Source organism: Phalacrocorax carbo, chromosome 5, assembly GCF_963921805.1.
Source record: "Phalacrocorax carbo chromosome 5, bPhaCar2.1, whole genome shotgun sequence".
In the NCBI taxonomy this organism is placed as follows: domain Eukaryota; kingdom Metazoa; phylum Chordata; class Aves; order Suliformes; family Phalacrocoracidae; genus Phalacrocorax; species Phalacrocorax carbo.
Window position 1 is genome coordinate 32,952,811 of NC_087517.1, and position 12,017 is coordinate 32,964,827.

General features: G+C 38.2%; 1 protein-coding gene across 3 annotated transcripts in view; it reads left to right on the plus strand.

Annotated features, from left to right (window-relative positions):
• Positions 1-12,017, plus strand: part of HECW2 (HECT, C2 and WW domain containing E3 ubiquitin protein ligase 2) — a 178,252-nt gene that overhangs the window by 12,406 nt on the left and 153,829 nt on the right. The window contains exons 1-2 of one of the 3 annotated variants that reach the window (XM_064451971.1): positions 1,890-2,056; positions 3,377-3,466. The exons of the other annotated variants lie outside the window; for them this stretch is intronic. The gene's annotated coding sequence lies outside the window, so the exon portion shown is untranslated. Of the gene's footprint in view, positions 1-1,889; positions 2,057-3,376; positions 3,467-12,017 lie in introns of those variants that run through there. 3 annotated transcript variants of the gene reach the window in all.

Consider the following 12,017-nt stretch of genomic DNA (forward strand, 5'->3'; position numbering starts at 1 on the left):
AGAAGAGAGCTCAGCTCTACAGAAGGAGGAGGAGAAATACGCATGTCAAAATGCAATGAAATATTTAGCCATTTTGTCTGGAAAAGAAGCTGGGATTTGCATAAGCTATGTGTTGGATGTCTATCCATCACTAGTTACACAGTCATATACTGCTGGTTTGTAAAAGTGTACTAAGGTGGAAGGGAAGTTAACCTGTATAAATGCAGTGCATTTCAGCATGCAATGTAAGATACACAAAGTGAAAGAAAGGCTAAATAAAAGAAGGAAATGGCTTACTGGCTGAATTTCCTGGTGCCATTATCATGGATTGTGTTTCATTTCTGGTGGTTTGTTTTTTTTCCTACTGTCATCAAAGTAGCTGCAAAATATCAAATGAATAGTTTTATTAAACCTGCCTGCTGTTTCTGATATAGTTACTGCTACTATTTTCTTCCCATTTTCTTTCTTCTTCACTATTGATCTCTGAGGAAGAAATGATTGGATTTTCTTTACAGTTAAAATAAGTTCATACAAATACAGGCAGTCAGTAGTATTTTTAGGGAAATCACTGATCCACGTTGGAGGTGTCTACCCATCACCTGAAATACCATACTTGCCCATGTGCACGCTCCTTGTGCTTTCCAAATATTAAGTAAAAGGGGTTTTTAAAATCACTGTAAGCATCTTCTTAAAAACAAACACCACAAACAGAACACAAAAAGCACCAAGAGATAAGTTGCATTGCATTGCACTGCATTCTGAAGGTGATCTAAGAGGGACTTGCTGTGGTTTGATGCAGTAGAATTCTGCCTTCTAAAGTGCCTTTTTCGCTTTTTCATCCTTCCCTTTGAGAGCTGTAAGTGTCCGGCTCAGAGTGAACATCTTGACAGACTACAGATAGAAAGGAGATCTCTAAAGTACCTTTCTCCTAGCACATTAGTGGTCATGAAGAACAGGAACAGGGCCTTGACGTGAAACTTATGCAGTACAGGGAGCCACCTGTATGACTCCACATTGCTTCTGCTGCTGATGGTAGAAGAGCTAGCTAATGGGACGGGGGTGTTTGCAATATATTTGGGATCTGGGAAATAGAAAAATTAAAATGAATGGGAAGAAGAGAATTTTGAAAAATGTAGTTCAACAGAATGGATTGGATCATGAAGATTAAAGAATAGCACATTAAGGCATCAGGCTTATTTAAAAAGGTAGCAATTTAAGCAAAATTAAGTTTGTTGCAAGCCTTAATCCATATATCTTCATTTGTTTTCATTAATATTCTGGAGTGCAAGCTATCTTTAAAAAAAACTTGTATGTTTTATTATTTAACTTCTTAAGAAGTGGAAACTGCCATTATTTTGGTAAGTGGATGGGAAGTTTGTCAGCTTTTGATATTCAGAAAGAGCCTCTGAGATAACGTTAGCTTGAAACTCTTTAACAGTACCAGCCCCCTAAATTGCAGTGTTTTACCCTGTTCTTCCTATATCCATTAAACAGGAGGGGTAACAAGTTTTGTTCTTTTAGCAGCTGAAGAACATCAGCATCTGAAAAACAGAGACTCAGGGAGCTTGTTCTTCTAGTACAGAGTCCAGGAGATTTTATACTTTATATAGAAGGTTAAAATCACAAAAGTATTTTTTTAAATGTACTGCCTAAATTTGTAGGAATTTCAAAATGACTAAAGAAGAATATAGTAGACCTAGACAAAAGATATTAAAAAGTTTGAAATAGCTTTAATGAAACTAAGCTGAGCAGATCTTTTTATCTTCTGTGGAAAGGCAGGTGTGAAGGCTACGACAAATACATATAGAATCATGAAAAATATAGAAAAACTGAATAGTTTTGGTGTGGTTTTTTTTTCATTGTTTCAGGTAATGAAAGGAGGCATCTAGAAAAACCATCATGGAACAAGCTTTAAGAAAGCATAATTAATTCATGCGTGTCGTAAAACATTGTGAGAGCCAAACCCGGATACATGCCATGACAGTAGTACTCGGAAATGGCTCAGAGTGGTGCACAAATATGGCGAGATTTTGGCAGGAATTGGAGGTGGAAGATATAGCTTGTACTGAGTTAACTGGTAAGATTTGGCGGGGGTAATAAACAGGCTTTTGAACGTACAAGTCCTTTTTCAGACTTCAGAGAGCAGCACCAATCCTTGAAACTAAGGATACATTGAAAATAACAGCTCTGAGTTGAACTAGTAAGATAAACTTAGTAGTAGTAAGTTGATCAGGTACTTGAGAGAGAATATTCTCAGAGACAATAGGATCTGTAAAAGATACCTGCAGTTTCCTTTCCTTGTTTGCAGATGGAGCTTTCCATTGTATTTGTTAAAGGAAGAAGGATTTACATAATCCTGCTGCTAATATATTTTAGTTCCCTCCTTTTGTGTCTCTGGCTGGTTGCTTTGTGCTTATTAATATTTCATAAGACTGGTATTACATTATTCAGCATACTTATTTTTTTTTCTGTTGGCTCTTTGCAGGGCAGATAACCCTTGGTTTTTGCAGATTGCAAAATATACGGGTAGCTGTACACTTCTGGAATTGATATTGTTGTCAAAGTGAGAACATTGAAGGGTACAAGAAATATATGTAATATTTTATATTATTGTATCTCCAGTTGCATGACTGGTACTGTGTTCTCCTCTGTGCAATTTCAAGAGGATAATTCAATAGCCTGATGTTTTGAATAATACCAAGGAAGATGAGTAACAATTCACACATACTAGACATCCATGATGTTTTCTCCCATTAGATAGCATGCCGTGGGCCATGTGATTAGGGCTACAGGCATGTATTTAACTAATGGCTGTGCTCAAGCCCAGTCCTTTAATGTAGAAGTGGGGGAAAGGACTGGGGGAAAACTAAGAGGCAGAATTTGACTGGAAATCAGTGTAACTACTGGTTCCCCAAAGCTACCCTTAAAAACAGAAAAACAAATTGGCTGCTGTTGCGGTAAGAACCTTCTATTCTTTTTATGCTTTCCTTTCAATGTGGAGGCTAAATAATACTTGCCTTGAAAATACTGTTTTATGTCAATGCATTAATGCAGTAATTTTGCATAACAGAAGACTTTCCTGCTCGAGGAAAGCTTTGGATAACTTAATGACATTTCAGCCCACTGATAAGTTGCAGGTAGTGCTCTGGCTGCTCTTTCAGAAAACAGTGAGTCATCATGACCTACAGCAGGGTTAAGACATAGGTAGACCCATATTGTACTGAGTTTTAGTTGAACTAAGACAATGTTTCCTAGACAATTAAATACACTCAGTTGTGATTTAATAAATGTTCTTTTTTTGACAGAAATGACAAGCTTGTTCAAATGCTTCTGGATTCTTTAAGAGAAGTCTTTAAAATGTTTTCTGTAACTTACTATGGTTAATTGTTTTTTTGAGGTGTTTCAGAATAAGGAAGACAAGTGTTGTGAGGAAAAACTGGGGTTAACTGGCTGAGAGCAAAAAATAAGTAGCTACTATGCTTGGAAGGTAAGTTTGCTGTAGATGTGGGTGGGAATTTCTGTTGTATTGCAAATTGCCTTCAAAAATCTTGCTTTGTTTTTTCTTAAGCAAACAAAGCAGTCATAGGATGTGTCTAGTGATTTGGCGGGATTTTCTTGTAAATGGATTTTCATTTCTGTGAATACGCTAGCAGTGCACATCTTGAACCTTAGCCCATACAGTGTGGATTTGTGATACGTACAGATTAGTCAGTATGGACCAGCACCCTTAGGAGTGCAAGGATGGTGGGAAAGCGGGTCTTGTCAGCTGGGGACTCTTGAGGATGTGGGAGTGAGACGTAGGGTTAAGTGACTTATTTTAATTAAATTCAAGTTTAATGGCCATGTAAAATCACCGTGTCGTCTGTTGAAGGGTTCCTATGTTTTTCATCTGGTATTGGTATGTTAGCTTTAACAGGCTAAAAATAATTTTAAAAAGCAATTATTACTATTCTTTATTCTAGTTTTATGTTTCTTCATTTGAATTGATGATTTTTGGGATGAGCAGCATTGCATAATTGTTCTCTCCTTTATAAACAAAGAAAATGTGTCCTATTTAAGTAGACACAATATATTGGTCATACAAGGTAGCATGTTTGCATGTTAATGTAAAAGCAGACTGATTAGTAGAGACTGATTTCCCATGCTGCAATTCTCATACTGTCACTGTTGGAGAATTCAGTATTTCATACTGGCAAGAATCAGTCATATTAAAGCTGTTGTGCACCACTTGATTTCTTAAGCCTTTTCTGCAATTCAGTTCCGTTTCTGTGTTATTCTGACAATATTCCTCAGTGCTTACATTTTAAACAGGTATATACACTTAGCTTTTCCCTGTATTGAGTCCAGTAGATTATATTTAAAACCATGGTTTCCAGCTTTGATGGGTCCCTATAGGCAAAAGCCTATTGTAATTTTTATTTTCTGGTTTTGTAGGTACATGGTCACACTTCCTTGACTCTAATCTAGAAATTTTCAGTCTATAGTGATGTTCACATCACTGGCTATGATTGAAAGAGGCAAGTTTGGACCGTAATACTTGGTTAGTCTCCAAGGCATTTAGTCTTAATAGAGGTATGGGAAAGTAATGTTGTAGTTCATCTAGAATGTGATTGCAACAGGCATGTTTTTGTTTTGCCTGCATACTGTGCACAGTATAAACCATGCTCATTTTTGAAAAATAAATTTCTTGTTTTAGTTTCTCAGGATCATCTGCTGCAGAGCCTAAGCTAACATAATATTGTTGGCTCAAAGATAGGATGACTGTGGTCTTTTTTTTTTTTTCCAGGGAACACACTGAGTATGTAGGAACACTTTGTAATCATAAGAACTTATGGTGAAATCATGGCTGTACTCAGTGTGTGTTTAAATTTCCATGCGAGTAGCTATTTAGTAAAATGTGTTTGTGAAATCAAGTGTGTAGATAGCTCAGTATCAGAGGCATGTTTGTATTTAATGTCTTTATAAAGCATCTGTGTTAACAGTTTTCAGGACAAGAAATTGTAAGAGGGAATTTATGTAAAACTATTTTCCTTTAAGAAAGAAAAAAGAAATGGTTTAATAAACACCATGGGCATTCAGACTCTGGCTCTGATGCACTCTTCAGGCAAAATTTAGTTTTAATTCAAATACTCAGATTTGTTGAGCTACATAGATGAGTTTTGTTTTGTAAAATGAAAGCAGTCTTAAACAGTTTTGAAATATATTTCTGATATAATTGATCTTTAGGCATGAGAGAGGAACTGCAAAGCAAAAGTTCAATTTCATGTATGATTCTAATAGAAAGGTATCGGACATTGAGAGGGCATTCACGCTTAACTTTGAACCATATCTCTCAGACTTTTCCCCTCATTTTCTTATGGACCTTGCACCCAGAGACTTAGTGCAGGACTGGAATGCTGCATAATATCTTTTATTAAAAAATGCATCATATACTTTATCAGCCTTCAAAAGATAGTTACTTCTGTGGTAGGAATGTGGGACTGAAAATTGGTGGCATTGTGGCAAACTGTCCAGAGGAAAAAAGATACTGCCCTTGTCCTGAAAAAAAGTTGCCAAAGAATTGTGGGCCAAATTTGAACATTAAGCAAGAAATCTGACTGTTTTATAGTGGAGTGTATTTAATACCTGAACTGTTTTGAAGATGAAATCCCAAATCATCCAAGTATCGAAGCATGTTTTTCAGTTCAGTTTGGCAGAATGTTCAAGTGCCTACTTTCTATAGATGCTTAATCAGATGCCTGGGGGAGAGCTGAGGTTGCAGATGTTGAGAAATTTAAGTCAGACTCCTTCCTTTTTCAAAAATCAGCTCTATTTTTACAAGATAGAATCCCTAGGTTATCTTTTAAAAGCAGGTTCTTATAAGGATTTTTTTCTCCCCTAGAGAAAAAGTTTTTAGATCAAAAAAGATGGAGAATTTCCCATCGGAATGGAGAAATGAGTTTATGGATGAAATGAATACTAGACCCTCCCATCTTTGGAATTGCTTGTGAAGACAAACACGGATAACTTCAGTGTGTTATTACTTTGAGTATTCTTCTACCTATTATTTTCTTCTTGTTTGCTGTAGATCACTGTGTATTTCAGTGCTAATATTTTGTCCAGGTTAGCCTTTATGCATACTACATGTGCAGTGTTTGATTGACTCATGCCTTATATGTAACTTTCTGAAGATAAGTGAAATGTAGGTGAATGTTCCTTTTTGTGATTTTGTAGTATTTGGGGTCTAATGGGTGGGATTACTGGGGCTTTAGCCAGGTCTCCTGTAAATTGGTACATCATTGTCAGTTTGGTTTCAGGCAGGTACTACACTGACCACGGTGGCATTAGACTGAACAGTTGTGTTGTTAGAAACCAGAAGAAGGGGGGCAGTCAGTAATGCTCAGGGCCTATCTGATAAGCCTGATATCCTCAGATGATCCATGTAACAGAGAAAAGGCAAACTAGTCTTTTATTCAACTCCCTGCCCCCTAGCCAAAACACATGCAAAAATGCAAAATGAAGATCTAACAGTCTAACTGAATGAAAGAATCTGTTCCTACACCAGATCTGGCTATCTGCTTTACTTCAATCAAGTGGTCTGTGTTTGTTTATATGTTTGCTTAAAGTCTCTGCAGGTCAAGTGGGAACGTTTGTCTGAGGAACAAGGTTTGGATACTAAAAGGTACTTTCTTTTCCCTGTGGCTTACAAAGAATGAGTGAAGAAAAATATTTGCAGATAGAGATGTAGACCCCAGGAAGAAATGCTGTTCATTTCACAACCTTTATATAAAATCTTTCAGAGATAAATTAAAGCCTTCACTTTACAAACATCATGTGACAAAGATTCTGCCTTTTGGTAAGCCTTGTGTTTTTGCCCTTCGCCTTTCCCAGTAAATTGTGCCAAGGCTCAGCTGCAGTCACTTCTGGGAAATTGCAGACTATTTCAAGGTTTAATTGATCTAGCTTTAATTGTTATCTGCTGGATCCTATTGCGTTATTATCAGCAAGGTTGAAAAGGTCTTGCTACTAGATCTCCTTCTCTGAGCAAGTGCTGATGTTGAGTAATCAAATGACCTCTTAGTCTTCTCTTCATTTAGCTGCCATAGACAGGGCTCCCTAAGACTTCAAAAATGGAAAAAGTAGGTGGCAAAGGAAAATAAATGGCAGGTGATGATAAGGGTGTAGGAGGTAAAGCAAATAAGAAGACGTTTATGAAACATCTCCCACTTCAGAGGCAGAAAAATTGGCTGACAAAATGTGAGTAGATCTTTAGGGCCTTTCCCAGGTCCTTGAACTCCTTCACAATACACGGTGCCTGGCATGGCCAGTGGTGCCAGCATGGACCTTGGCCAAGCACCGCATTGCAATTTTTAATGACTGCCTTTAAAGCAATTAGCATAGAACAGGAAGGTGTTAATACAAACTTACAGCTTGGCCGAGGCACTGGGAATGATGCTTCTTGGAATTAGTATTTAGGATATTAATCCACATGTTCCATTAAGAAGAACAGAAGAAATATCCACTATATAAAAATGTTTAAACACTTTTCTGCTCCACCATTATTGTCTTCCCATTTACATCTGTATCCAGTGTTGACTTAAGCTCTAATTTTGGGATCACTTTTGTGCAAATTTCCATTACATTCATTATGGATGCACAGAGACTGCTTGCACAAAAAGAGGCACAATGCTGTAATCCTCTAAAATTAAGAACTTGTAAGGTAACAGAGGAAGGGCTAAGAATAGCTCTAGGAAAATGGTGATTGAAGGTTGCTACTACCAGAACCATTCATCCAGCCTGCAGCCCACTCTGTGTGACCTGCAGCTGTGCCAGAAAAATGTTACATGACTAAATCAGACAGTTGTGGTCTGTTGCCTATTTCTTGGCTCAGCTTCAGAACAAATCAGGAGGTGTGCATGTGGATGTGATCTCTGGCAAAATACCCTTTTCAGAAGAGTTGTGGAGGGCCTATAACCCAGTAATGTCTATGTACAGACTTTGGTAGACACAAAAAAGTTCAAAGGAGAGAGAGGAGAATGTGGGACTTGGTCTTCCATTGGCACTGGAAGAATCTCAGGTGTCTTGCCTGGTTAGGAAGACGATATTCTGTATTCTCCTGCTGAGTACAGATCAAAACTTTTTCTAGTCTTGTGGATGAGTTAATACACAGCTTCTGGGGAGGTGATATGCAGGAATTGATGGGTGAATTTTCCAGCCTGTGCCGTGCAGGGAGGCAAATTATTTAGAGTGAATTCTGTCCTCAGAAGCTAATTCTGTGGCAGTTGCTACATCTTCCAGGATCAGGACCTGTGTTTGCCCTTCGTACAGTTTTCAAGTGTCATCATTTGTCTTTTTCCCATGTTTTAATATTTGTTTACTGCATTCCTCTCTCTTTCTTGTCAGTCCTTCTACTAGCTTAATTTTTGTGTTCTTTTAGCTTTTGTCAGTTGTTATTAGCTCTGATCCTGTTGGTGTAGCTTTTTTATTTGAAAAAAATGGAACTCAGATGATGATATCTGGAAGCAAGCCAGTAACAGCTAAAGAATGAGTGGAAACAAAGTCTGCCAAAGTTTCTTCATTTTAGATGAAACTGCCTGACTTGGATTTCATGAGTTTGAATTTTTGGGTTTTTTTGAATGGAAGCTGGATTTTTACTCTAAGGTGGTATTGGTGATGATGTCCACACAACAACAGATATCTCAGATACCTGTTTTTCCTTGGCCTATGTAATTATTGGCACACTAGTTGATGCTGTTACCCTGTAGAATCATAGAATCATTTGGGTTGGAAAAGACCCTTAAGATCATCGAGTCCAACCACTAACCTAACACTGCCAAGTCCACCACTAAACCATGTCCCTAAGTACCATGTGCAAACATCTTTTAAATACCTCCAGGGATGGTGACTCAGTCACCCCTCTGGGCAGTCTGTTCCAATGCTTGACAACCCTTTCAGTGAAGAAATGTTTCCTACTATTCAATCTAAACCACCCCTGGTGAAGCTTCAGGCCATTTCCTCTTGTCCTATCACCTGCTACATGGGAGAAGAGACCAACACCCACCTGCTACAACCTCGTTTCAGGTAATTGTAGAGAGTGATAGTGTCTCCCCTGAGCCTCCTTTTCTCCAGGTTAAACAATCCCAATTCCCTCAGCTACTCGTATCAGAAGACTTGTGCTCTAGGCCTTTCACCAGTTTCGTTGCCCTTCTATGGACACACTCCAGCACCTCAGTCTCTCTCTTGTAGTGAGGGGCCCAAAAATGAACAAGTATTTGAGGTGCGGCCTTGCCAGTGCCGAGCACTAGAGCCGTTATGTTTAAATGAATTCATGCTGTCTTCACTCATGTTAGGTGTCTTGTGTTCATGCTGCATCACCCTAAGAAAGCAAATATTACGCAACACTGAACGGAAGAAAAATCCTTTCTATTTTTTTTTCTGTGTGGTTTTGTGTGAATAGTACAGCAGCGCAGCACTGCTGAAATTGAGTTCTTAGCTGGTTAGCTAAATATACCCTAAGCTCCTTTTAGTTCAAGTCAACAAGTATGCCTGTGTTTGGTGTAGCGCTGGTTAATGAGCAGAAAGTGAGAGTGTTGGGAAGACAGGCCATGGTACTGGTAAGCTTCTCCCTTGCTCCAAGACATGCCACATCGCAGTGTGAAGGCAGCCCCTCTGTTGGATATATTTGCTCCAGAGACAGTAGTGGAGCACTAGAAGCAAACACTGTTAACATTATTAACTTTGTATTGTGTACTGGTATTCTGTTTGTATGTGCTATGCAAATTAAGAGGCTCCATGGTTTTAGGAAATCCCAAAGCTATCAGGAAATTTGCATGTGTAGCTCAAGGAAGCTATGTTAGCTGAAAGCAGTGGGTTTTGTTGAATGGGAGGAGTCCTCAGTGTTTTCAAATCTTGCAAATTTTCTATTATTTACTAACTATACATCAACAGGGAAAATGGACATCCGTCAAAGTACTGTGTCAGCTAATTCAGTGCTGAGAAAGTCATCTTCGTCTCTTACTGCTTTATTTTCAGTGAAATGCAAATTGGCTTTCAGGTTGAAGATAATTCCACAGATATATTGCAAATAGGATATATGTAATAAAGAATATGAATGTGTATTATTAAATAAACTTAAAGCTTTGGTCTAGGAAGAAGTTTGAATCAAACTGTATATAAGCATTACAATAAAATGCAGATGAATGTGAGATTTAATGCTGGGTTAAGCTTTAGAAACATTTAACAAGGCTTAAAAATTCAGTGATTTTAAAGGTTAAGTGAAATGTGTGTAGCGTTAGACTAATGAGGTATATCGTTAACCTATAAGAGTTTCCTTTAGTTTCTTCTGGCATCATGCCTCTGGTTTGTTGGATTTCTTTTCTTGTGTGGAGAAATTCAGGACCAGTGTCTAAGGATTACCAGAAGTTTGGCATAATTCATTAGTGTGATAAGAAGGGCATGTTGCAGAAATTGGCAATTGATTTAATTTCTTCTTGAAATTACTATGTTGGGAGATACCAGACTAATTGATATATTCAGTATCATTGTAAAGATAAACTAAAACTGTGATTAACTTTGAACTTGTGTGTGAGAAAATACGCTTGCGTGAAGGGAGGGGAGATGACCCGTCTCTTGAAACTTCCACTGAAACTGTTTTTGCGGCATAGTTGGTCCTACTGGAGGATTCTGAATCTGGGATTAATGACCATTATCATGGCTTAACTAAATATTGTGGTCTTTTCAGGCCTAAAAATGCAGCAAAGACCTCTGTGGTATTTTTCCTCCCCGCCTAAGTGAGGAATTGCATTTAACTATATGCTCCTGATTGTAGTCCATAGTAAATTAATGAGAGTTTCAAAGTAACAAGACCAGACAGTGAATCAATCAGACATTCTTACGTTGGGTTTGGTTTTTGATGCTACCAGTGATGTGGCTTCTAATCCTTCAGAAAAGATGAGTTCCGCTTCTTTTATCACCAAGGTACCAGATAATTGTTTCTGTCAGGAACGCTCTTCATCTTCTATCTGCTTCCTTTCATTGAATGAAAACCTATATTAACCCTTGCTGCGTGTTACGTTCATTTTTTTGTTGTTGGTTTTTGATTTTGTAGATGTTTACAATTCTGAGGCGTTGCTCTGATTTCTCAGCTTTCTACTTCAGCATTTGTTGAGGCTAATGGATAGTGGTAGTCTTGGAAGTACAACTTCAGAGTCTATACGACATATAGTGAATTAGGGCTTGACCTAGAACAGTATCTTCATCCTGAGGAGGGGGCTTGGTTTGTGGAGCTGAGAATACTGTATTCTGAATCCAAATTTGCTGGCTGACTCTTGCTACCATTTTCTGCTTTCTTTCCAATCCAAATTACATTGTTAATGATATACATCTTAATTTGGGTACCCACTGCTCACTGACCAGCCTCCTTTTCTTTCTATTCGTGGATGCATCCTGGATCATTTCCCATTAAAGTTTGTTCACTGCTTCAAGCAGTGAAGTTTTAAGTCCCAGACTTTCTGTCCTGGAAGCCTGTGCATTCTCTCACTGCTGGCATAAACCTTTCACTGCACCACGGTAATTTGTGGGGCATCCTTGCCATCAACATAAACAATCCTAGCTTCATTTTTTGCTAGGATAAGAGGCATTTCTTTTATGGAGTACTGGTTGTATAATGCTTATAGTAGCATGGGTGCTTCTTGGTGAACAAGTGTATTCCTCTGCAATACTGGGTAAGCTTTTAAGAGAAAGAAGAAGCTACAGGATTAAAAATCTTGAAAATATATGCCTGTCTCCTTTGTGGGAATGAGTTTCGTCCTGCCTAAGCAGGCAAGAATTACCTCTGCAAGTTCCCCCCAACCTGGATTGCACTGTAATTTTATTAAGGATAATAATAAAGGACAGAAAAATAAGCCTTCCACAAATAAAATTTAGAGAAGGCATCAGAGGCTGGTTTATACAATATGTATGACTAGCCTAGAGCTTCTGTCTCCCGAGTGGCCTTGTTTGTGAATCTTCACACATCCTCTTTTATGTAAATGGGCTGCACAACTGGTGTTTAGTATGGC